The following is a 26,355-nucleotide window of genomic DNA, read 5'->3' on the forward strand; positions in this document are numbered from 1 at the left end:
TTTCTCTAGTTTTAGCTGTAATATTTTGCTCTTTTTTGCTGCATGCATTTATGTTGAAACAATTTTTATGTGTATTTATATATGTATTTTAGAAAGAAGTTACAGTGTAACATTTCATTGAAGATTAAAAGTTTTGAGTTTTCCTTTAGTGTATGTTGTGCCTCATACTTGAACCCAGTAGATGGTGGTACTACAGCTAAACTGGTTGTAGCCACTGTGGTTCCTGTAACTGATGGGTTGCCGGTTCAAACTCCCCACATCCATCTCAGTTGTTGAGTCCTTGAGCAAGGCACCAAACCTGCCTTGCCTGCTGTTAGTCAAAGGTCCGATGGCGCCGATTGTGTAGCAGCTTCTATCAGTCTGCCCTGCTCAAAAAGACAACCATACACAAGTTATTTCAAAAAGATGCATTACAGAAACTACTGCCGATCGATTTATTCAGGCTGTTCCTTCAACTGCTATACACTCCTGTACTTCTCTGAGTGATTTAACAGACAAGTTTATTTTTACAATTCAGAAGGTTATTGACACCATTGCTCCTGTTACTACAAAAGTAATCTCTGGGAAACGTAAACCACCTTGGAGAAATTTTGAGTCAGTTAGAAAGGGGGGAAAAAAAAGAGTCCCGGAAAGCAGAACGTCGGTGGCGTAAAACTAAAGTACAAACCCATTTAGATATCTTCAAAGATAAACTGAGAAATGCAAGAGTTTTTTTTTTCCAAATGTCATCTCTACCTCTGCCAACAACTCTCGTGCTCTGTTCTTGATTCTTGACAGATTGACAAATCCACCTTCTTCTGTTAACTGTAAATGTTTCTCCTCTGAGGCCTGTGACAAATTGACCACCTTTTTCATTAATAAAACGGTGAAAATAAGGGAGACAGTGAACTCCTCTGTGTCTGTTGTTAGGAAACAATTAACTATATTTTCCACCAAACAGGACTTACCTAGGATCCCAGCAAAAAGCCCAGTGTTAATTTAACTCCCACAGAGTGGATTTTAACACTTTTTCAGTGTTTATATAGTCCACACTCTTCAGAGTTAAATTAACACTTTCAATATAGTTAAAATTTTAACACTTTATCAGAGTTACTTATTTAACTCACAAAACAGGGTTCATCCATATAATGGATAACACTGATCCAAGAACAAATTGTACCACTTTTAGTGTTGATTTAACACTTTCAAGTGTTATTTACTCCAAAAAAAGTTACTTTATGATTATGATTAATTATAATAATTATTAAGAAAAAACATTTGACACAAGTACATCAATTTTGAACACTTTATTTTTGCAGCTGTGTTTCCAACATTTCAAATTGTGGTACGATGAACAAGCATTCATTAGAAACGCCATAAGAGTTTTGAATATCAAAAGTCTTATGAAATTTAAGTTTTCTTTACTAAATTCTTCACTTTGAACAATCCTGAAAGCATGATGATGATCATCAAATGTTTCTGTGAATAGCTGTTTAGATAACAAAAGAAAGGTATTGTCAACTAAAAGTACATCACTTATCTGACAAAACACTGGCATCTCATCTTGAATTGTGCTGCAAACAGCAAGTCCTGGTCTGTATTCAACACCCTCAACTCTAACCCAGCTGGTTGAGAAAACATCTCCTGATGAAATCATTTGAAGCATTTCTTTGTTGACCACATCTTCATCTTTAAGTGAAAATGGTTTGAGAGGCCCATGCTCATTTTCTTTAATACTTATTGTTTCCCAATGATAAGCTGTGGCCATCTGATGCTTTTTCGCAAGTGATTTGGTTATATTTTTAAAGTTTTTGAAATATTCTTTAAACATTTTGTGTTTAGCCTCAAACCTCATAGACAACATATGTAACAATGGACCTATTTTCCTAATGGAAGATGGATAGTGGATCATAAAATGATGCTTAGGTATCAAATTTTGATGTGAATATAAGAACTTAAAGAGTTTATGGTGTTCAACAATCAAATGCTTCAAATATATCGTCATACCCATAGGGAGAATAGGAGAAAAGACAATGTTCACAAAATGTGCTTTGAATAGCTCATCAAATGCTCCAAGAGAACCGTTTGTCTGGCATGGGATGAGGCACTTATCCATGACGATGTAGAAGCTGTCAATCTTGCTTCTCTGACGCCCAACAGCAAGGAGGTATGGCTGCAGACCCTGTTGACCCCGGAGATGCTCCTCTAAACTGCAGCATGACTAAAATTAAAAAGATATACACCAAACATAAGAAACAAAACATACAGCTTTACGATACACGTTACATCGAAAATAAATGTAAGTATGCCCAGACATCTTCAAAGCTGTCATTCAAACATCTGTATTTATGCATGTCTATAAAAGGAAATAGACAGATAATTTTGCATATTTTAAATTTCAATTACCTTATGAAAGACAACAAGTCTCTCAACTGCATCACTTGCACTGATTTTTGGAGACTTCTGTCCTCCTGGTTGCGGTGGAAGGAGATGTAAGAGAAGTAACAGCGAGGCCGTTTCTTGGTCATAGCCTGAGGACAAATTTATAAAAGTTTTCAGATATAATATCAGAACTTTATGAGTACTCTGAACAGTCAACTATCTTCAGATATATCTAGGTACTTACTAGATGTGTTAGCAGACAAAAAATATTGTTACATTCTTAGCAGACACTGAGTTATTAGGATTCTCAGGTTTTTGCTTCTTGCGTGGTATCTCATCCATTAGTATTGTTGATGTTGATGCATTTGAGTCGAAGATCGAGTCAGACTCAGAAGCAGATGATCATTCTGAGAACTCTGAAGAAAGAGACAATAGACATCAGTGACATTCTTTGGTAAAATCTGTATAACAGTTGATTTAATTTGCTTTGGTATCTCACCATCATAGCAGAAAACTGTCAGTACCACATTGCCTTGTCTAAGGAGGTCACTGAATATTTCTTCGTCAACTTCAGTACCTGTTTGTATGTAACTTTGCCTTCAGGTGGCAGGCAAAATCGTTCAATGACTGAAAAAACGAGGCAAGATTTAGAGCCTAATTCTGTAATTAGCTGGATTTTTTTTTAAAACTAACAGTTTGTTGATATGGATCATGTGATTAGTATGAAACATATTAATGAAAATACAATGGATGACTCTTTTTACTTACCACAAATGTGTAAAATATGTGTTAAATAGACATACATTGAAAAGAATAATGCCCATGCCCCACACAGGTGTTAAATAAATAACAAACCTTTCTCATGAAACTGTTCCCTTGACTTTATACCCACAAGTTTATTCCTAAAGGTCTCCGATGTTTTTGCTCCTGATCTTTTACAAAAAATTAATAAGTCACTCTCCTCTGGAGTCTTCCCTCAGGTTTTAAAGACTGCGGTGGATAAACCACTTCTCAAAAAACATAATCTAGACTCATCCATTCTAAACAATCATCAACCAATATCAAATGTACCTTTTTTGGCAAAAATGTTAGAAAAAATTATTTTTCAACAGATAAAAGGTTTTCTAGCCCTGAACAACTGTTTTGATGTCCATCAATCAGGCTTCTGTCAACATCACAGTACTGAAACTGCTCTTGTCAAAGTATTCAATTCAAGTTAAACCACTGGAAAAACATAATCTGGAAGTTTAAAGCTGTAATTATTGGCTCTTTTCTGCTGCGCATTTAGATTACTGTCTTTTTATGTTCAAATTATTTTTATGTGTATTTATAAATTTATTTTATAAAAGGGGCCAATTAAAATGCAAACACCAGCCAACACAAGCACGTTCACCACTTCATGCACAAATAAGCCAAAAACACAATACTCTCAACTTGCCGACTACACCACCAGTAGGAAGGATGCTACAGAAAAGCCAACGCACCAACTGTGAAAAAGGAAGCAGCCCCTCACAGGTCCATAAACATCCCAGCCGCCAAGTGATAAGTAAAAAAGCCAATCCTAACCTGGTACAAGACGATGGTTGTTGTGAAGTCCAACATAATGAGAGCTCAGCGACCCCAACCCTGACAGACCCACACAGAGACTGCTGGATCATCCAGACACAGGACCACCACCACCCCACTGCGATCCACCTCACAACTGAGGACAAGACGTGGCATAAAGAGCCCAAAACCATGTTGAAAATCCACAGTGCAAACATGCAGTGCATGAACCGGCCCCAAATCCAGACTACATACTGAGCAGAACCCAAGTCTCAGGGTTCAGCCAGGATCCAGGGAAAATACGCCCCCAGAATCCCAAGACTACCCCAGGAACAATACAATAAAGGTAGATTAACCTCACAGTGCAACAGACAGTGGCGTGTGTTATAAGGGACATTGCTAACAATAAAGTGTCTTATGAACTGTCTAAGTAAACAACATGTTTTCAATCATTACACTATAATAATGCTACAAAATTACAATTTTCCGACTTACACAGGCAATATCTAATTATCTTAGACAAATGCATGCGTTTGTAGGATTATATACTAAAGTGACGCTGCAGTCTGTCCTCCAGACCAGTTGGTGGCGATAATGTCCTGATTCGTTGTTTGCCAACCGTCAATAAACACCAAAAGAATTAAGCTAAATGTGGGGCAGGCAAGTACACCTCGCTGCAGCAAACAGAATGGGGCGGGGTCGGACAACTGTCCGTCTCATACCTTATATGGAAATGGTGGGGACGGACCACTGTCCGTCTCATACCTTATATGGAAATGGGACTATTTCATTCCGGAAATGAAGGGGGCGCTAGTGACACTATTTCCTGTACCGATCGTGTTATAATAATTATACTAATAATAACGTATTTTATTTGACAACGCCTTTTAAAACACCCAAGAACACTTTCAACATTAAAAATACAAATTAAATAGTAAAAAAATGGCTACAAAACGTGATATGTCACGTGGTATGTCTGTCACGTGGTAAGTCACTTTTTTATTTCCAAATCTTTATTAAACCTTTATTTAAAATTATATTAGTAACAAACAATCTAGAATAAGCAATAAGGAAACATTATGGAGATGTATTTATCTATCCTTACACCCAATCTATCTCAAACAAAAGTAATAAAACATGAATCAAATCAATATTTTGGAGACAAATGTACATTACATTAAGAGCACATTTATCCATCCATTAATTATCATGAATTATCCCTATAGTGGGTCATGAGGGCTGCTGACCCTGGACAGATGGCCTGTCCGTCGCAGATTAAGAAAACAGATATAAACAAATGAAGTTCAAATAATATATTTTGATGTTGTGAATGGTACTCTTAAAATAAATAAGTTAAAATCTAAAATATAATAGCCTCTGGCTTATTAAATAAGAACTAGATGGTAAAGAGGTTTGGTCAGTAAAACATTTAGTCAACAATTTTGGCCAACTTAGTACGTCCATTCACAGCGCACTTTTGTTGTTTATTTGCCAAATATTTTTCTTATTATTCACATTGTGAATATAATTTACAAACAAACCAAAGGACTTTTGAACTTCTAACAAGTGAAGTTCAGAAAACTAGAATATTTTTGGTTGCAGGTGACCTGGCTCAGCTATTATCATTGTTTACCATAATGTCTCATTGGAAACTTTTGCTATAAGGACTCCAGTTCAACCAGTAAACTGATTGGTGTCCCACTATTCCATTTATAAATTCCATATCAATTCTATCAATTGCAATCGATTCATAAAATAAAGCCCTTAAATATCCAATTGTTGCAAAACCCAAAGAGATTAATTAAAACTTTACATGTAGCTTCAATCTGGAAAGACTCACACAGAAAGAAAGTTTTAGAAAGTTTATTTGACAAGAAATAATCTTTGGGGCTCAGATCCCGGCAGTAGACACTGCGCTGGTAACCGCCAGAGAGAATGATCTTTTTTCTATATGAAAACCTTTTTGAATAAAGTCACTGGTTACATAAATTAAACCAATGTGTAATTTCTAACTATAACTGTCTTCATCTCACCTGCTCAGCCAATCACCTGATCATGTGTCTCCATCCCAGCCTAACGGCACCGGGCTCATCTCCTCCACCCTTCATAAAGTCCGGCTTGATGTGTGCAACTGCTCCTCATCTGAGCTATCATCACCTCCACCCCGACTACACCTTCGCTCTGCTCGTTTAATCTTGTTTGTAACCGAACAATATGTTTCTGTATGTGCTTGCTTTATTACAAAAAAACCCCAAGTTGATTCTGACTGTTAAAACATAAACAACTTGGCTGTATGTCAGGTTTGTAAAAAAATTTGTATTGATTCCAGTCATTGTTCAAAATGTATAGGAAACATTGTATTTACACATATAAAATATTGCAAGTTATTAGCTTTGCTTGCATTTAAAATTTTTAAAACAAGGTTATCCTATTGTTAAACAACGCTGTTACAATATATTTACAACTACTTTATTGGTTCTACTCTCTCCAACAAATTACAGCCACAATGTAACTTTGTGTGGAAACGGCACCATTTCTATGAAAACTAAATAATGCAAATCAACTGAGCTACAACAAAAGGAACATTCAAAAATGTAAATAATATTGAAAGAACACATTATTAAAAAGGATGACTGCACAAGTCAAAAGGCAAATATTATTTAGCAGAAATGATTTAAAATGGCATGTCACAAAAAAAACGAACAATGTGTGACAACTGAAATGTGTGAAAGACTGAGGAAAGCAACTAATATTCTCCTTGCATTCAGTATTGACAGTCAGTGCAGTGTCCAGGTCGGCCATCACAGTAGTAACCAGGGTACTCTCCTCGTCTTCCATTGCCGGTGAAGCCCACAGTCTTTATATTACCGGTTGCAGGAAAAACACGTTACAACCGCAAAAGGAATCCGGTTTTCTGCCGTGAATGTTTTTTGAAAATTTGCCCCAGTTGATCTCACCTGTTAATGAAAAATCGATTTCATGTAGTTGAAATCTAATTTCACATGTTTTAGGTGAAAAAAGTCAAAGGTCCTTCCTTACCATCCAGCCAAGCAAAGTGAGTCTTCTTCCTGAAAACTGGGTCAGACACAACGGCTTCAAAGCACTTGCAGGTCGATGCCAAGGTGAGGTAAGCTGAGTCTCCCTGTGCTGGTATCACCTCCTGGAGAACAGCTTCAAGAACATTCAGAGGCATCTGAAAAAAACAAAAAAACAAACAAAATAAAAAATCACATTGCACATTATGATCAGTAAAACAGTAGTTAATAATAGCCATTTCACCAAATACTTTGTTACTCTTACTAGTGTAGTTTATTGCAGTTACTTACTAAAACTATATTGAAGTTGTGCTACTCGTCATTAGAGTATCACATCTGGGTACTACACCCACCTATAATGGCTGCTGTTAGTTTATAAAATATATTAGACTTTCCAGAAATTTAACATTGGTGTACAAAACATATTTAAAAAGATTAACCTTTAAAAATAAAAGAGAAACACTAGAAAACTGGTAAGTATGTAAAACATATTTTATATTTTTCAAGTGTAGTTATACATACCGTTATGTTGAACCATAGCAGTTTGTGCTAAATGGTTCTGTAGCTTGTATGAGCAAAGGGAACAGCAATATTTATCGTTCATGTTGCAAATAGATACGTGGATCTGTATAATGAAAATAAAAAACAGTTTGAGCATAAAATACATTTCTCAATTATACATGTTATCTACTTTTCTATTTTTATCTAATGGTGCCCTGCGGGATAATAATTAGCTATGCTACATGCTAAAATTAGCCTTCCACTGTATGAATTACGAATTTCACTTGCTCTTAATTATATTTTCAACCTAATCTAGAAAAGCGTATTGATTTACTATGTGAAAAAATTTAAGAAGGTAAAAATACCTTTTGTTGACTTTGTGAGTTTTGCATTGTTGATCGTGTGCCGAACACCAGTGGAAGAACCTCAAACTTCTTTCTTTCTTCTTCTGTTCCTCTTAACTCCGCGTCTTAAGGTATTTATACTAGTGATTATGAAAATAGCGCCCCCTTCATTTCCGGAATGCAATAGTCCCATTTCCAAATAAGGTATGGGACTGACGGAAAGGTCCGTCCCCGCCCCATTCTGTTTGCTGCAGCGAGGTCCTTCTCGGGGCAGGTGGAGCAAAGGCGGAAGAGGCACGATCAAACTGTGAATGGTTGGAAGGATGTCAGAGGGAAATGTATCAGGTAGTGATTTTGCGGAAATGGAAGAGGGTGCTGATGATGTGGATAATGAAGGACCTTGGCATATTCAAAAAGCTAAGCATAAACGGAAAAAATCAAGACAACAAATAGAATCATCTGTTTCCGAGGCTGAAGGAGAAACTGTTACGATGTCAGAATTTTAAATAGTTCTGAAGTTTGTCAAAGAGGGTGTGTCCTTTGGTAAGTGGAATCCAATAAAGCTGACAAAAGAAATCAATTCACTGGTTGGAAAGGTGAAATTTGTTAAAATATTAAGAGATGGATTGTTATTGATTATCTGTAATGATATTAAACAAAAAGAAAGGGCGCTGAATATAAAAAGAATCCTTGGTGAGAATGTGAGAGGAAGACTTTTGGATGACAAGAAGTATGTATGCGGAGTCATTTCGGGGATTCCACCTGATGTACCAGCTGATGAGATCAAGTCTAATGTTTCAGGAGGGAAAGTGGTGGAAGCCAAACGATTGAAAAGAAATAAAAATGGAGAGAGGAGTAATAGTTTTTCTATCATGTTAAAATTTGAATACAACAGTCTGCCAGATAAAGTGTTTGTGGGATATATGAGTTATGATGTCCGACCATTTATTCCTCCGCCGCTGCGGTGCTTTAAATGCCAGAAATTTGGACATATCGCGGCAGTGTGTAAGGGGAAACAGAAATGTGGGAGATGTGCTGGGGATCATGAGTATGGGAAATGTGAGGAAGGGGCTCCGCTGAAATGTTGTAATTGTGGAGGTGGGCATAGTTCAGGATTTAGGGGATGCATAGCTAGTAAAAGAGCTGAGGAAGTTCAGAAAATCAAAGTCACTACTGGCATTACTTATGCGGAAGCAACGAAAAAAGTTCCTGTTCAATCAATATTATACCCAAAGAAAGTGTCTGGAGGAGGAAAAGAAGGATCTGATTGTTCAGAATGCTCTAGGATTAAAGGTGACACTTTACTCATGACAAAGGAGGATTTTGTATTGTTCATGGTAGAAGTTGTTAACTGCACTGCTCAAACACAAAGGAAAACGGAAAAAATTCAAATAATAGTGAAGGCAGCCCAAAAGTATCTTGACTGTAAAAATGTTAATTGGGAATCAATAAAGAAAAAATTAAATGAGACACAATCTTCTCAACCTCAATCATGCAGTGGCGGCCCCTCTTCGTTATGTTAATTATTTTCCAGTGGAATGCAAGAAGTCTTATTAGTAATGGTCTAGAGTTTAAGAAATATATTTCAGATTTGACAGTTAAACCTCACCTGATTTGCATTCAAGAAACCTGGCTTAAGCCTCATCTGGATTTCAAAATTTCTGGGTATACATCAATTAGGAATGATAGAAAAGAAAGGCAAGGAGGGGGAGTAGCAACTTTTGTACTAGACAGTATAAGATATAAAGTGGAATCAATAGGGGAAAATTATGAATCAATAGTTATTAAGATTTGGATAGAAAATGATCAAATGTCGGTGATAAATTTTTATAATGCTAACAAGAAGTTGTCCATTCAGAATCTCAATGAAGTAAATGATCAAAACGTAGGTAAGACTGTATGGTGTGGTGATTTCAATTCTCATAATATTTTATGGGGGAGTCTTAATACAGATGTAAATGGATTGACTGTTGAAGAATTTCTTGAGTTACATTCTCTGGTTTGTCTTAATGATGGCAGCACTACTAGATATGATTGTTGTAGGAATTTAAAGAGTGTTTTAGACCTAACATTGGTTTCAAATACATTAGCTGGAATTACTTCTTGGGAGGTGATTGACTCTCCAATGGGCAGTGATCATTTTCCTATTCTAGTTTCATTTGGTTCTGAAGTGATAAAAGAAGAGGAAGGACAGATTCCAAGATGGAAGTTAAGTAACGCTAATTGGGAGTTATTTAAAAATTTAGTTGATAGTCAATTTAATAATCTGGATGAGAATTTGTTTTGTGATGTGGAGATGTGTTATTCAAAGATTAAGTCTGTCATTATTAATGCAGCTGAAAGTTCAATTCCTAAATCAAAGGGAAGAGGAAATAAAAAGTCTACTCCATGGTGGAATGAGCAATGTAATATTGCTATAAGGGGAAGAAATAAAGCTTTTAAATTGGTAAGAAGATGTCATACCTTTGAGGCACTAATTCAATATAAGAAAGCACAAGCTATAGTTAGGAAGACTATTAGAGAAGCTAAGAAGGCGTGTTGGAGGCAATACTGTAATTCCATTGGAAGAGAGACCAAACTGTCAGAGGTATGGAGAGTTATTAAGAAAATGAATGGTGTTAAAAAGAGTTTTTCTTTACCGGTTTTAGAATTAAATGGGAAAATAGCGGTTAGTAATAAAGAAAAAGCTGAATTATTAGCAGTAACGTTAATTAAGGTGAATAGTTCAGAAAATTTATCTGAAGAAATGAAAAGTAATAAATTAGATTTATCGGATGGAAATCCAGAAGTTCCTACTAGGAGAGAAGTCTCAAACCAGGATTTAGATATGCCTTTTTCTATGTATGAGTTAGAAAAAGTTATTAATAATGCTAAGCAATCAACTCCGGGGAAGGATGGAGTGTGTTATGTAATGTTCAAACATTTTAAATATTCATCTCTTACTGTTATATTAAAATTGTTTAATCTGATTTGGATGACTGGGAGAATTCCGGTAGAATGGAAACAGTCAGTTATAATTCCCATCTTAAAACCTGGTAAAAATGCAACAGACCCATCAAATTATAGACCTATAGCTCTTACATCTCAATTAGGGAAAATAATGGAGAGGATTGTTACAGATAGGCTTTATTATTATTTTATTGAGAGTAAAAATAAATTTTGTCCATTCCAGAGTGGTTTTCGTAAAGGGAGAAATACGATGGATGCAGTTCTGTGTCTAGAATCAGAAGTAAGAAAAGCTCAAGCGAATAAAGAGTTAGTGATAGCTGTGTTCTTTGACATTGAGAAGGCGTATGATATGTTATGGAAAGAAGGATTATTGATTAAATTAGGGAAAATTGGTATAGGAGGTAAGATTTATAATTGGATTTTGGATTTTTTGTTTGGTAGAGAAATAGAAGTTCGGGTAGGGGTGAATTTCTCTTCTAGATATGCTGTTGAGAATGGTACCCCCCAAGGTAGTGTGTGTAGCCCAATTCTCTTTAATATTATGATTAATGACATTTTTGATGAGATAGATAGTAGTATAGGCAAATCTTTATTTGCAGATGATGGTGCTCTATGGATTCGGGGACATAATCTGGTTTATTTACAGAAAAAGATGCAGGCTGCCATTTTGAAAGTGGAAGGTTGGGCTAATAAATGGGGTTTTAGGATGTCAATTGCAAAGACTCAAGTAATTTGCTTTTATAGAAGACATAAGGAAGTTAAGTTGAATCTTTATAAACATAAACTTGAACAAGTGAAAACAGTGAGGTTTTTAGGTGTCATCTTTGATAAAAGCTTAACTTGGAAACATCAAATAGAATCAGTTCAAAATAAATGTAAAAAGTGAATTATTTATTAAGATGTCTCTCAGGACAGGAATGGGGAGCTTCAAGAAGTGCACTGTTGGGAGTTTATCAGGCGCTCATGAGATCTATTATGGATTATGGGGGTATAGCATATATGGCAGCTGCTGACAGTCATTTGAGAAAACTTGATAGTGAGCAAACACAAGCATTGAGGATTTGTTGTGGAGCTTTCAGAACATCGTCTTTAGCTGCTTTACAAGTAGAAACTGGTGAGCTTCCTTTAAGATTAAGAAGGTTGAAATTAATGTACATGTACTGGGTGAACCTACAAGGACATAAGTGTGATCATCCAACTAAGATGGTGCTGAAGGAATGTTGGGAACATCATAAATTAAATTGTAATAGTTTTGGATGGATTGGGGAAATAAAGGCAAAACAGCTTGGTTTAACTATGCTCCAGTATAGTGCAACAGTTCCTCAATCTGAAATTCCTCCATGGTTATTTCTAACTCCAGAAGTTGATCTTCAATTAAATGAAATTCTTAAAAAGGGAAAGACTCCAGAATGGGTTGTAGTTGATAGATATTTTAAAAGATATAAAGACAACATAATTATATATACAGATGGATCTAAAGATCCACATAGTGGTAGAACTGGGGCAGCAGTGAATATCCCACACCATAAAGTCTTGATTAAGAGGAGAACAGCTGACCATTTAGCTGTTTTTACAGTTGAATTATCAGCCATCATATTGGCCTTAGAATGGTTGCTTGGTAATGATACTAGGGAAGTAAGTACATTTATCATAGCATCAGATAGTCAAGCAGCATTATTAAGTATTAAATCTGGTAAATCTAGCAGATTAGATTTGATATTAAGAATATATCAATTATTAGTTTATCTTTATAACAATAAATGCTTGGTTAAATTTGTCTGGATTCCGGCTCATGTAGGTAGGAAATGAGGAAGTAGATATTCTAGCTAAGCAGGCCTTGAAATCAGATATTGTTCACCTGAATATTCCTTTGAGTAAAAATGAGGGTAAATCTATTATTCAAAAAGAAATTATTAAGATTTGGCAGGAGCTATGGGATAACCATGATAATGGAAGACAACTATACACAATTCAAAAGAGTGTGGGAGATAGTAATTATATGAGTGGAAGGCGGAAAGAGGAAGTAGTTATGTCTCGACTTAGAATTGGACATTCTGGACTTAATAGTTCGCTCTTTAAAATAGGAAAGCATGGGAATGGGGCTTGTAATTATTGCAATCAGGTGGAAACAGTGGAGCATGTCTTGTTAGAATGTGATAAATACTCAGAGGAACGCCAGATTTTAAAGTCGTTACTAAGTAGAAAGAATATAGGATTGTCTATGATTAGTCTATTAGATAATAAATCAAGTTATGTTAGGAATCTCTTATTTAGGTTCTTAAATAACACTGGATTAATGAGTCGTATTTAGGATATGAACAAATATTTATGTGTATGCCAGTGCATGCTCATGCATTAATTCAGGTAATAATGAGTGTGTTAGGATGTGAATTTGCACATCCTACGCATCATTGAGGTGGATTTAATTCCCTCTGAGATCTCTGATGACCACACTCCAGTCTGGTAGGTGGCGGTAAATGCACCTTAAGTTGGATGCCAGCCGCCAATAAAAAACAAAAGAAGAAGAAGAAGAAGAAGAAGAAGAAGACAAAGAAGACAAAGAAAATGGCGCATGGTCTGTTTGGTTGAATGTTCGACTGTTTCTCTAAACGAGTTTATCAACGAGCCGTTAACTGCTGCTGAAGAAACATTCACAGAGTTTAAAGAAATCATCGTCAAGTCGGAGGAAGAGATGGATGATCATCGCAGACTGCTGGATTTCTCCCGGAGGCCCCAGATAATCTTACACCGAATAGGTAGGAACCAGCAGCGTTTGGATGCAGGTTAAGGTCTAAATGTCTGCACCTTTCTGTATGAGGATCATTTTAGTAAATGTTCTTTTCCCGTATAAATGTTTTGTTAACCGGTAAATGAACGCAGGAATCACAATTACGCTGTGAAAATGGCTTATTGATGTAGAAATAAAATGACCTTTTATGGCTTTTCCTCCTTTAACTACACGAAGCTGAAGTTGGTTTGGGATTTGTGAAACTTTTTTCTGATTTGTGAAACTTTATGTAACAGACGGCTGCAGAAGATCTTTCCTTCCAACAACCATCTCCATCTACAATAACTCTTGGAAGAATTCATGAGTAACACCAACATTTAATTTCCCATTAGGATTAATTAAGTGGTTTTGAATTAGAATTGAATTGGAATTTTAAAAAACTGCATGGAACAAGTGTGAATAGTAATCTAAACTTTAGTGAAGTTTCACAAATCCCAAACATAAATTAAAATATTCTGCTATTAGAGAAGAATAATCTAGTCCAAGTTTGAAATACGTAGTTGTTGTAGTTTTGGCATTAGAGCAGTTTTAATATGAGCTGGATGCAAAGATGGGTAAAAATGGCATTTTATTGAAGTTCCACAAATCGGATAAAAGTTTCACAAATCACAAAGATGGTTTTAAATATTCTGCTGTTAGTTGAAAATAATCTTGTCCAGGTTTCAAGAGTTTAGGTGTTATGGTAGTTTGGGAATTTGAGCAGTTATACTATAACAGAGACTAAAAAGTGGTGAAATCAACCTTTATTGAAGTTTCACAAATCAGAAACATGGTTATAAATATTCTGCTGTGAGAGTAGATTAACCCAGTCCAGGTTAGAAGAATCTAGCTGTTGTAGTTTTTAAACTAGACTCTATTAAAGATGTGGAAGGTAGTGAAAAATTAAGTGGACTCGCCCTTTAGCCATTTCCTGAATCAGAAGCTGGAATCGGAAACCAACTTCAGCTTCGTCCAATGATCTCAGGTAATTACTAATTGGAACGTGCATATATAAGCTAGTAAAGCCTTGCAAAGCAAACAGCATGAAACAATAATAGAGGTGTTATTATCTGTCAAACTAAACCTCATATAAAAGTCCAATCAACAAGCCACTGCTGCATTGAGGTGATGTTTCATACGTAGGTGTAACACATGAGAAAACCCGGATCGTGACAGACGACGTGGAGTTTCAAATAATATCAAGTGGCCTAGGCTCTCCCTATTAAAAGTACCCAGGCAAGTCTGGCTTAAAATTATGAAACAGAAGTAGTATACAAAATATATTTTATTCATACATACTTTTATAATATTAAAAATAGACTTTATTATTCTAATTTAAAACCCAATGAAGCACAGCAACCCAGAACAAACACTAGGAGCAGTCTGAGACTTACAACAACTGCAAACCAAATTAGTAGCACACACCACACACTACAGGATGATCGGTTACGAAATCGCAAGCGACAATCTTAGAGAACGATCAACGTTCTAAAATTGTCGTATGGAGAGGGGGGGGGATTGTGTAGTGTGAACTATTGCATCGGGTAGTCGATGTGCCCATCTTCTCTATTTAAATCTAATTATTACTATAGGGCAACATGATATACAGACTTTATAATCTGCACTCTTTTGGTTGAATGCAGTATTTATTTCCACTTTGGCTTTATGTTGTTTAATTTTTGTTCAAGTAGATTTTTTATTAATGGAGACTGAGAATCCATTTTATTTATGGTTTTGGTTGTTTTGTTTTGTTCATCAGCTCCAGTGTTAAATGTTCTTTTGAAAATAAAGTGTATCTATCTTTGGCAGAAAATCGCATGCATTATTACGTCATTTCCATTAAATCAGTGTAAAATGGTCTTCAAACAATATTATCGTTTATCGCAATAATTTTTGAGACGATTAATCGTTCAGCAAAATTTGTTATCGTGACAGGCCTAGTAGCAACAATATAAAAAGCGACACTGACGTTACACAGAACCAGCCATAAGTGCCACATCAAAAATCCATTTATCCTACCAGCAGCACATATATTGATGATCCTGCGGCGCCAGCGCTCATCCGACAGACATCCAACTGCACACAACAACACTCATAGCTTGGCTGCCACACCCGGTGCCTATCTGCACTAATAAGCCCGACAATGCTGTGAACCGGAAGTGAAGGTGGGGAAAAGCATAGACATAATATAATGAGTAGACCCCGCATGGCTGCTCTGGCGTAGGAAATACGGCGGCCATCTTGGAGCGGTCGTCCCTCCTACTTGGCTAAACCAAAACAGCAGAAGATGCCTCAGCACTGCCAGATATTTGTGTTGAGATCGACAGACTAATGACGCGAGATCTCGGACGATAACGTTTCACAAGTAAGATGGACATATTACAGTTTATATTTTGTGATTAGAATATTACTATACTGTATTTATGTCCACTGACAAAACAACAGCTAATATTAGCTATCAGCTTAGTGTAATACCGGGGTTCAGCCCCGCTATGAAGGCTAACCGAGATTTTGTAAATCTTAAAAAGTTTTAAATATTCCCTAACATTGATTTAGATTATTCCACACAAGGTGGCAAAGACTCTTATTTATATGAAATTCTTTCACTCTGTCTAAAGTAAAATAGCTCCTGTTTTTGTTTTGAAGGTTTCATAAAGACCATGTGAGGAAGAAGTGGGGAATGTCTTTAAGGAGAGACGGATTCACTGCACTGATGAATCTCAGCTGCTGAATCTCTCTTAAGCTCCTCCTCGGCTGGAAAACATGAATAAAACCTATATAGATATTATGTATATACGCATGTCCATATAAATATGTGTAGTTTAATGCATATTATTCAGCATTAATAATTATTTAAGCATCTTTATTTCTCTCTGATTGTATTATTTTGTGTTTGTATATTTATATGAATATGTATTGATATTACTAAATAACATATTTAAAAATTATGACTGGTTGTGTGCTTTGTAAAATAATCATAATATAGAAATATCAACACATTCTATTCTGTTTTCCCCACTAAGAATAGTTAAATATGCTCAACCTTATATCAGTCATTCAAAAATACTTTAAAAATCATTTCCTTGTAAATGTTGCTAACCTTTTAATAAGGTTTACAGAAAAATTGGTAAATATCTGTTTAGTATTTAGCGAGTTATGATTGATAAATGCGCTGATACGTCATTGAGTCTGTTAAACATAAAGCTGAGTGGAACGGTCGACCGCTCCAAGATGGCCGCCTTAAATCTCTTCAGTAACAATAGGCAAGAGCGGTCCATGAGGCGTTTATTTATAGTCTATGGGAAAAAGGGCACAATGACTATGGGCAAAGGTGCATTCATGGGCCCAATATGGGTGGGAATTTACAGTTTCTTTATTTTTACGCCGTTTTCAACTAATACACCAAACAGTTACATAGATAAAAGATGTTCAATGTCCAACCAACTTGAAAATTGCTTTTATAGTTTATTTTTTCCAGTTTGACAAGCAAATAACAAAGATCAAACTTTTCATTAGTGATGTGTTGAGTAATGAAGCGGGTAAGACAGAGAACTCACCTAAACCTGAGCACAGTTAAAGTTTTTATTTTTTAGTAATAAATCGTTTTCCCTGGTGACATAGCGAGTAACAAGCCAATCACAACCCTCTTTTCTATTTGTTTCTAGTTTTCTTTTGGATCCAGCCATTGTTTCATACAACCAGATTAATCAGAATTTATGTATCAGAATCACAAACATTTTAAACTTGTTTATTCATTGTAAAGCTTCATGTTGTTTTCACGTTGCCTATTTGGGGCCTTCCATGCAAAGCAATGGCAGGAACCTATTACTATTCTCCCAATTCTTTATTTTTCATCCGTAACCGTTAATGCGGCTCATACCGCTGCGTGCACACCTACAAATGAGGTATCAAAACGTGCAGAAAATTCACGCCATTGGAGCTATTACTTTTGGTGGGATTCGGGGTTAACATGGCGACATAATTCGCAAAAAACTACGAAAAAAACCCCATTATAAGTCAATGGGAAAAATCCTTCAAATACCCTATTTTTGAGGATTTTCTGTGTCGTCACGAATTCACGTAGAAATGCCATTCAAATTTCATTTTGTAGATACGTCTGTGATCTCTTCGAAAGTGAAGACGGCTCGTCGATACCAATTACGGTTTGTCCACAATTTGTCTCTAAGCGACCCAAAGTTTTTCATTTTTCCTAAAATTAGAGTGAGAGTCAGGGCCTTTAGATCTCCGCTAGAGTGAGAAATGAAGAGAATTTTTCACCCCAAAATAATTTTGAAATCGCCATCACGCCCACAAATATCGCACGATTGGTATCAAAATCGGTCCTGACATTGATACGCATGTCTGCTCCGGTAAAATGTTTTCGAAATTTATCTAGACCGTACGGTTTTCTGTCACGGTGCTTCAGAGCAAAGTCATTTTGACAGGATTTTCTCAGGCTGTCTCAGGCTCTCTCCCATATATTTCTCAAACATTTCAGATCTGGGCAAACCATTTCTTTCTCTCATCGCTGTAAATGCTCTGAGTGAGGTAGAGATATGAATCTCGGGACTATCGCAGAAGACACATTGCCCTCTCATACGCTTCAAACGGTTTTTGAATATGTATTACGGTTCCCGAATGGAAAGGAGTTGTTTCCAATGCTTTTTTTGGGTAAAACTGGCTGGCTCAAAGAGAGTATTCTCTGCCCCAGCCTCTCTCACTAACAGCTCACACTTTGCTGAGAAAATTATTTACCATAGCAACGGAACTCAAGAGGCTATTGGCTGCTGATTAGGACTACAAATACGCATCACTGTAGTTCTAACTATAGTGGAACACTCAGTTGAAACAGATCAGGACTGAACTGGCCTTTAGAACTACTTGCTGCTATGGGCTGTATATAACTGATTTAACTCAGTAACTGTTACACATGGGATTAGTTCAAAACTTTAAAATGAAGCATAATAATAATTTCAAAATAAAAGCCTTGAATATTTTTAAATCAGGTAATTGCTCTGTTGAGCATTATATAACTGATTTAACCCAATGACTGTTATACATGGGATTAGTTTGGACCTTTGAAATGAAGCTCAACAAAAATTTTCAAAATAAAAGCCTTGACAATTTTTACATGAGATTATTGCTCTTTTGAGCATTATATAACTGATTTTATCCAATGACTGTTATACATGGGATTAGGTTGGCCCTTTGAAATGAAGCTTAACAAAAATTTCAAAATAAAAGCTTTATAATTTTTACATAAGATTATTGCTCTTTTGAGCATTATATAACTGATTTTATCCAATGACTGTTATACATGGTATTAGTTTGGCCCTTTCAAATGAAGCATACTGAAAATTTCAAATTAAAAGCCTTGAAAATTTTTAGATCAGGTATTTGCTTTTTTGGGCATTATCCATCCATCCATCCATCCATCTTCTTCCGCTTATCCGAGGTCGGGTCGCGGGGGTAGCAGCTTCAGAAGGGAGGCCCAGACTTCCCTCTCCCCAGCCACTTCTTCTAGCTCCTCCGGGGGAATCCCGAGGCGTTCCCAGGCCAGCCGAGAGACATAGTCCCTCCAGCGTGTCCTGGGTCTTCCCCGGGGCCTCCTCCCGGTGGGACGTGCCCGGAACACCTCACCAGGGAGGCGTCTAGGAGGCATCCTGACCAGATGCCCGAGCCACCTCAACTGGCTCCTCTCGATGTGAAGGAGCAGCGGCTCTACTCTGAGTCCCTCCCGGATGACTGAGCTTCTCACCCTATCTCTAAGGGAGAGCCCAGCCACCCTACGGAGAAAACCCATTTCGGCCGCTTGTATCCGCGATCTCGTTCTTTCGGTCATGACCCAAAGCTCATGACCATAGATGAGGGTGGGAACGTAGATCGACCGGTAAATCGAGAGCTTCGCTTTTTGGCTCAGCTCTCTCTTCACCACGACGGACCGGTACAGCGCCCGCTTGACAGCAGACGCTGCGCCAATCCGCCTGTCGATCTCCCGCTCCCTTCTTCCCCCATTCGTGAACAAGATCCCGAGATACTTAAACTCCTCCACTTGGGGCAGGACACCCCCCCTGACCCGGAGAAGGCACTCTACCCTTTTCCGGCTCAAGACCATGGCCTCGGATTTGGAGGCACTGATCCTCATCCCGGCCGCGTCACACTCGGCTGCGAACCGCTCCAGCGAGAGCTGCAGATCACGATCTGATGAAGCCAAAAGGACCACATCGTCTGCAAAAAGCAGAGATGAGATCCTAAGGCCACCAAATCGGATCCCCTCAACACCTTGGCTGCGCCTAGAAATTCTGTCCATGAAAGTGATGAACAGAATCGGTGACAAAGGGCAGCCCTGGCGGAGTCCAACTCTCACCGGAAACGAGCCCGACTTACTGCCGGCAATGCGGACCAGACTCTGACACCGGTCATACAGGGACCTGACAGCCCGTATCAAAGGGCCCGGTACCCCATACTCCCGGAGAACCCCCCACAGGGCTCCCCGAGGGACACGGTCGAACGCCTTCTCCAGGTCCACAAAACACATGTAGACTGGTTGGGCGAACTCCCATGCACCCTCCAGGACCCTGCCGAGGGTGTAGAGCTGGTCCAGCGTTCCACGACCAGGACGAAAACCACACTGCTCTTCCTGAATCCGAGGTTCGACTATCCGACGGACCCTCCTCTCCAGGACCCCTGAATAGACCTTGCCAGGGAGGCTTAAGAGTGTGACCCCTCTATAATTGGAGCACACCCTCCGGTCCCCCTTTTTGAACAGGGGGACCACCACCCCAGTCTGCCAATCCAGGGGAACTGCCCCCGATGTCCATGCGACATTGCAGAGTCGCGTCAACCAACACAACCCTACAACATCCAGAGCCTTAAGAAACTCCGGGCGGATCTCATCCACCCCCGGGGCCCTGCCACCGAGGAGCTTTTTAACCACCTCGGCGACCTCGTCCCCAGAGATTGGAGAGCCTAACCCAGAGTCCCCAGGCTCCGCTTCCTCAGTGGAAGGCATGTTGGTGGGATTGAGGAGGTCTTCGAAGTACTCTGCCCACCGGCCCACAACGTCCCGAGTAGAGGTCAGCAGCACACCATCCCCACTATAAACAGTGTTGGTGCTGCACCGCTTCCCCCCCCTGAGACGCCGGATGGTGGACCAGAATCGCCTCGAAGCCGTACGGAAGTCTTTCTCCATGGCCTCTCCAAACTCCTCCCACGCCCGGGTTTTTGCCTCAGCAACCGCCCGAGCCGCATGCCGCTTCGCCCGCCGGTACCCATCAGCTGCTTCCGGAGTCCCACAGGCCAAAAAGGCCCGATAGGACTCCTTCTTCAGCCTGACGGCATCCCTCACCGAAGGTGTCCACCAGCGGGTTCGAGGGTTGCCGCCGCGACAGGCACCGACAACCTTGCGGCCACAGCTCCGATCGGCCGCCTCGACAATGGAGGCACGGAACACGGTCCACTCAGACTCCATGTCCCCCACCTCCCCCGGGACGTGTTCGAAGTTTTGCCGGAGATGGGAGTTAAAGCTCCGTCTCACAGGGGATTCCGCCAGACGTTCCCAGCAGACCCTCACAACACGTTTGGGCCTGCCAGGTCTGACCGGCTTTCGCCCCCACCACCGGAGCCAACTCACCACCAGGTAGTGGTCAGTGGACAGCTCCGCACCTCTCTTCACCCGAGTGTCCAAGACATACGGCCGCAGATCCGATGAAACGATGACAAAGTCGATCATCGAACTGCGGCCTAGGGTGTCCTGGTGCCAAGTGCACATATGGACACCCTTATGCTTGAACATGGTGTTCGTTATGGACAATCCATGGCGAGCACAGAAGTCCAGCAACAGAACACCGCTCGAGTTCAGGTCGGGCGGGCCGTTCCTCCCAACCACGCCCCTCCAGGTCTCACTGTCATTGCCCACGTGAGCGTTGAAGTCCCCCAGCAGAACAAGGGAGTCCCCAGGAGGAGCACTCTCCAGTACCCCCTCTAAGGACTCCAAAAAGGGTGGGTAATCTGAACTGTCGTTCGGCCCGTAAGCACAAACGACAGTCAGAACCCGTCCCCCCACCCGTAGGCGGAGGGATGCTACCCTCTCGTTCACCGGGGTAAACCCCAACGTACAGGCGCCGAGATGGGGAGCAACAAGTATGCCCACTCCTGCCCGACGCCTCTCACCTTGGGCAACTCCAGAGTGGAAGTATGTCCAGCCCCTCTCAAGGAGACTGGTTCCAGAACCAGAGCCGTGCGTCGAGGTGAGACCGACTATTTCTAGCCGGAACCTCTCGACCTCACGCACTAGCTCCGGCTCCTTCCCCACCAGAGAGGTGACATTCCACGTCCCAAGAGCCAGTTTCTGCAACCGAGGATCGGACCGCCAGGGTCCCCTCCCTCTGCTGCCACCCATCCCACACTGCACCCGACCCCTTTGGCCCCTCCCACGGGTGGTGGGCCCATGGGAGGGGGGGCCCATGTTTCCTCTTCGGGCTGAGCCCGGCCGGGCTCCATGGGTAAAAGCCCGGCCACCAGACGCTCGCCATCGTGCCCCCCCTCCAGGCCTGGCTCCAGAGTGGGGCCCCGGTGACCCGCGTCCGGGCGAGGGAACACCAAGTCCAAAGTTTTCCTTCATCATTGGGGTCTTTTTGGGCATTATGTGAATTTTTTATCCAAAGCACTGATACACATAGGATTAGATTGGTGCTTTGAAATGAAGCTTAACAAAAATTTCAAAATAAAAGCCTTGAATATTTTTACATCAACTACTTGTGTTTTGAGCATTATATAACTGATTTAACCCAATGACTATTACACATGGGATTAGTTTGGCCCTTTGAAATGAAGTTTAACAAAAATTCCAAAATAAAAGCCTTGACAAATTTTAAATCATACTGAATGGTGCACGTCCACCTTACTTAACGTTCTTGTGATTCTCCACATGCTATTGATTACATTGCAGAGTTCTTTAGCATCGATGCTAATTTCTAGCATGATAACGCCGGGCCCATACCGACGGACACGCTTTGGCAGGCCCCGGTTAAATTTCTTCAGAAATTTCCTAGTTTACATATATTGTCCAGTTGATGTCACAGTAGAGCAAATGAAGCACCGCGATGTATCGGCTCATGAGTCGAATGATTGGATGGAGTTCCTCAGGGCTTTTAAAAAAGTGGACTAAAATGAAATTTGAATATAATTTATAGTATTTGTTTAAAATCCGTTCATTTGAGAATTCTCCAAATGTCAGCTGGATATGTCGATTCATCTATATCTCTGTCTACGCTCTTGAATTTTCAAATGGTTTTTTGTTCATTTCTGCCTTAAACGATTTACTTCAGTAAAGTTAACAATTACTCTTTTTCTCTGTTTTCTTATCCAGATTCCCTGAAGTGTAACGTTTATAACCAGGAGAGGAGATCCACTCTGGACCAGGAGGAGTTAGAACCTGTGCAGGTGAAACAAGAACAGGAAGAGCCAGAAGATCATCAGATAAAAGTGGAAGAGAAAGAAGTTTACTGCAGTCAGGCTGAAGAACAGATTGAATTAAAACAGGAGACTGATACCTGCATGTTGGTTCCTGTTGATGAGCAAACAGACCACACTGAATCAGAACCAAACAGGAACCAAGTCATCTTCCAGGAAGCTAAGAACCAAAATCAGGAAAGAAGAAAACCTTTCTCATGTGACATCTGTAAAAAGTGTTTTGCTTTCAAATCTGCTTTTGATGCTCACATGAGAACTCATACGGGTGAAAAGCCGTTTTCATGTGTGAACTGTGGAAAAGGTTTTAGTCAAAAAGTTAATTTAACTCAGCACATGAAGATTCACACTGGTGAAAAGCCTTTTTCATGTGTGAACTGTGGAAAAGGTTTTAGTCAAAAACAGAATTTAACTCAGCACATGATGATTCACACTGGTGAAAAGCCGTTTTCATGTGAGAAATGTGGAAAAGGTTTTAGTCACAAACAGGTTTTAACTCTGCACATGATGATTCACACTGGTGAAAAGCCGTTTTCATGTGTGAATTGTGGAAAAGGTTTTAGTCAAAAACATCATTTAACTCAGCACATGATGATTCACACTGGTGAAAAGCCTTTTTCATGTGTGAACTGTGGAAAAGGTTTTAGTCAAAAACAGAATTTAACTCAGCACATGATGATTCACACTGGTGAAAAGCCTTTTTCATGTGTGAACTGTGGAAAAGGTTTTAGTCAAAAACAGGTTTTAACTCAGCACATGATGATTCACACTGGTGAAAAGCCGTTTTCATGTGTGAAATGTGGAAAATGTTTTAGTCGAAAACGGATTTTAACTCAGCACATGATGATTCACACTGGTGAAAAGCCGTTTTCATGTGTGAACTGTGGAAAATGTTTTAGTCGAAAACGGATTTTAACTCAGCACATGATGATTCACACTGGTGAAAAGCCGTTTTCATGTGTGAAATGTGGAAAAAGTTTTAGTCAAAAACAGGCTTTAACTCGGCACATGATGATTCACACTGGTGAAAAGCCGTTTTCATGTGTGAACTGTGGAAAAAGTTTTGGTCAAAAACGGATTTTAACTCAGCACATGATGATTCACACTGGTGAAAAGCCGTTTTCATGTGTGAAATGTGGAAAAAGTTTTAGTCAAAAACGGATTTTAAATGAACACATGATGATTCACACTGGTGAAAAGGCGTTTTCATGTGTGAACTGTGGAAAAAGTTTTTCTCAAAAACAGGACTTAACTAAGCACATGATGATTCACACTGGTGAAACGCCGTTTTCATGTGTGACCTGTGGAGAAAGTTTTCGTCACAAGGTGAGTTTAATTCACCACTTGAGGCGTCACACAGGTGAAAAGCAGTAGAAGTATTTTCCATACATGTTCTATGTTGAGGTTCACTATAGACCTGATTTGGTTTAAAACTAGAATGAAAGACTGGAGGGGTTTCATGTCTATAAAGCTGAAAATTGTTGTATTTGTTAAATGTGATCATTTGGATACTTGGAGATGTGCAACCATGACACATTTTCCTTCAGAGATGCTTTCTTGTTTTTTTTGGCATATTCTATATCAAAAAACAATGATAAACTGTATGTTATTGTATTAACATACTGTTTATGTCAAACTGTATGTTGTGTGTGTACAACGTGAAGAGCAGAGGGCTCAGCACACAGCCCTGAGGAGTGCCAGTACTGATGCTGATAGATGAAGAGGCTTGGGGGCCCACTGACTATTTCATGCATTAACAGAGTTTGACCGGACATGGACTCCCTTCCAGAACATTCTCACATGATTGGACTTGAGGGATTGGTTTGTATTATTCTGTACCATAGAGAGAGTTAGTGGGGTTTATTTTTGTAGTTTTTTAAATCAACAATAGAATGTACAGAATTGAGTGTTTTCAAAACATCTGCAAAAAAAGTATTTGTGATAGTTTTGTCTTTAAAGTAAAATGAGATTTCTTTCAAATTATTGTAACCAGTTTTACTCTACCTAATTAAAATCTTTTCAAATGAAAGAAAACGCATTTGTACTTTAAAGAAAATGCAAGATTCACCACAAACTAATTTTCATGCATTGATTGCACAAAGTACATGTGATTATTTTTAATATTTTGCTTTTTTTCTCTAGTTTTAGCTGTAATATTTTGCTCTTTTTTGCTGCATGCATTTATGTTGAAACAATTTTTATGTGTATTTATATATGTATTTTAGAAAGAAGTTACAGTGTAACATTTCATTGAAGATTAAAAGTTTTGAGTTTTCCTTTAGTGTATGTTATGCCTCATACTTGAACCCAGTAGATGGTGGTACTACAGCTAAACTGGTTGTAGCCACTGTGGTTCCTGTAACTGATGGGTTGCCGGTTCAAACTCCCCACATCCATCTCAGTTGTTGAGTCCTTGAGCAAGGCACCAAACCTGCCTTGCCTGCTGTTAGTCAAAGGTCCGATGGCGCCGATTGTGTAGCAGCTTCTATCAGTCTGCCCTGCTCAAAAAGACAACCATACACAAGTTATTTCAAAAAGATGCATTACAGAAACTACTGCCGATCGATTTATTCAGGCTGTTCCTTCAACTGCTATACACTCCTGTACTTCTCTGAGTGATTTAACAGACAAGTTTATTTTTACAATTCAGAAGGTTATTGACACCATTGCTCCTGTTACTACAAAAGTAATCTCTGGGAAACGTAAACCACCTTGGAGAAATTTTGAGTCAGTTAGAAAAGGGAAAAAAAGAGTCCCGGAAAGCAGAACGTCGGTGGCGTAAAACTAAACTACAAACCCATTTAGATATCTTCAAAGATAAACTGAGAAATGCAAGGTTTTTTTTTCCAAATGTCATCTCTACCTCTGCCAACAACTCTCGTGCTCTGTTCTTGGTTGTTGACAGATTGACAAATCCACCTTCTTCTGTTAACTGTAAATTTTTCTCCTCTGAGGCCTGTGACAAATTGACCACCTTTTTCATTAATAAAACGGTGAAAATAAGGGAGACAGTGAACTCCTCTGTGTCTGTTGTTAGGAAACAATTAACTATATTTTCCACCAAACAGGACTTACCTAGGATCACAGCAAAAAGCCCAGTGTTAATTTAACTCCCACAGAGTGGATTTTAACACTTTTTCAGTGTTTATATAGTCCACACTCTTCAGAGTTAAATTAACACTTTCAATATAGTTAAAATTTTAACACTTTATCAGAGTTACTTATTTAACTCACAAAACAGGGTTCATCCATATAATGGATAACACTGATCCAAGAACAAAATGTACCACTTTTAGTGTTGATTTAACACTTTCAAGTTTTATTTACTCCAAAAAAAGTTACTTTATGATTATGATTAATTATAATAATTATTAAGAAAAAA

The 26,355-nt window shown here is 38.9% G+C and overlaps 2 long non-coding RNA genes across 2 annotated transcripts; one reads left to right on the forward strand and one right to left on the reverse strand.

Annotated features, from left to right (window-relative positions):
- Positions 1 to 1,846: 1,846 nt before the first annotated feature.
- LOC116731049 (uncharacterized) lies at positions 1,847 to 2,711 on the reverse strand. The gene is made up of 3 exons (XR_004341505.1): positions 2,606 to 2,711; positions 2,386 to 2,510; positions 1,847 to 2,200 (listed from the first exon to the last, which is right to left on the reverse strand). It is a non-coding gene; the product is annotated as an uncharacterized LOC116731049 (long non-coding RNA).
- Positions 2,712 to 13,427: 10,716 nt separating this feature from the next.
- On the forward strand, positions 13,428 to 16,348 carry LOC116731046 (uncharacterized). The gene is made up of 2 exons (XR_004341502.1): positions 13,428 to 13,491; positions 16,149 to 16,348. It is a non-coding gene; the product is annotated as an uncharacterized LOC116731046 (long non-coding RNA).
- The last annotated feature ends 10,007 nt before the right edge of the window (positions 16,349 to 26,355 follow it).

The sequence above is a fragment of the Xiphophorus hellerii genome, chromosome 13 (assembly GCF_003331165.1).
Source record: "Xiphophorus hellerii strain 12219 chromosome 13, Xiphophorus_hellerii-4.1, whole genome shotgun sequence".
Classification (NCBI taxonomy): Eukaryota; Metazoa; Chordata; class Actinopteri; order Cyprinodontiformes; family Poeciliidae; genus Xiphophorus; species Xiphophorus hellerii.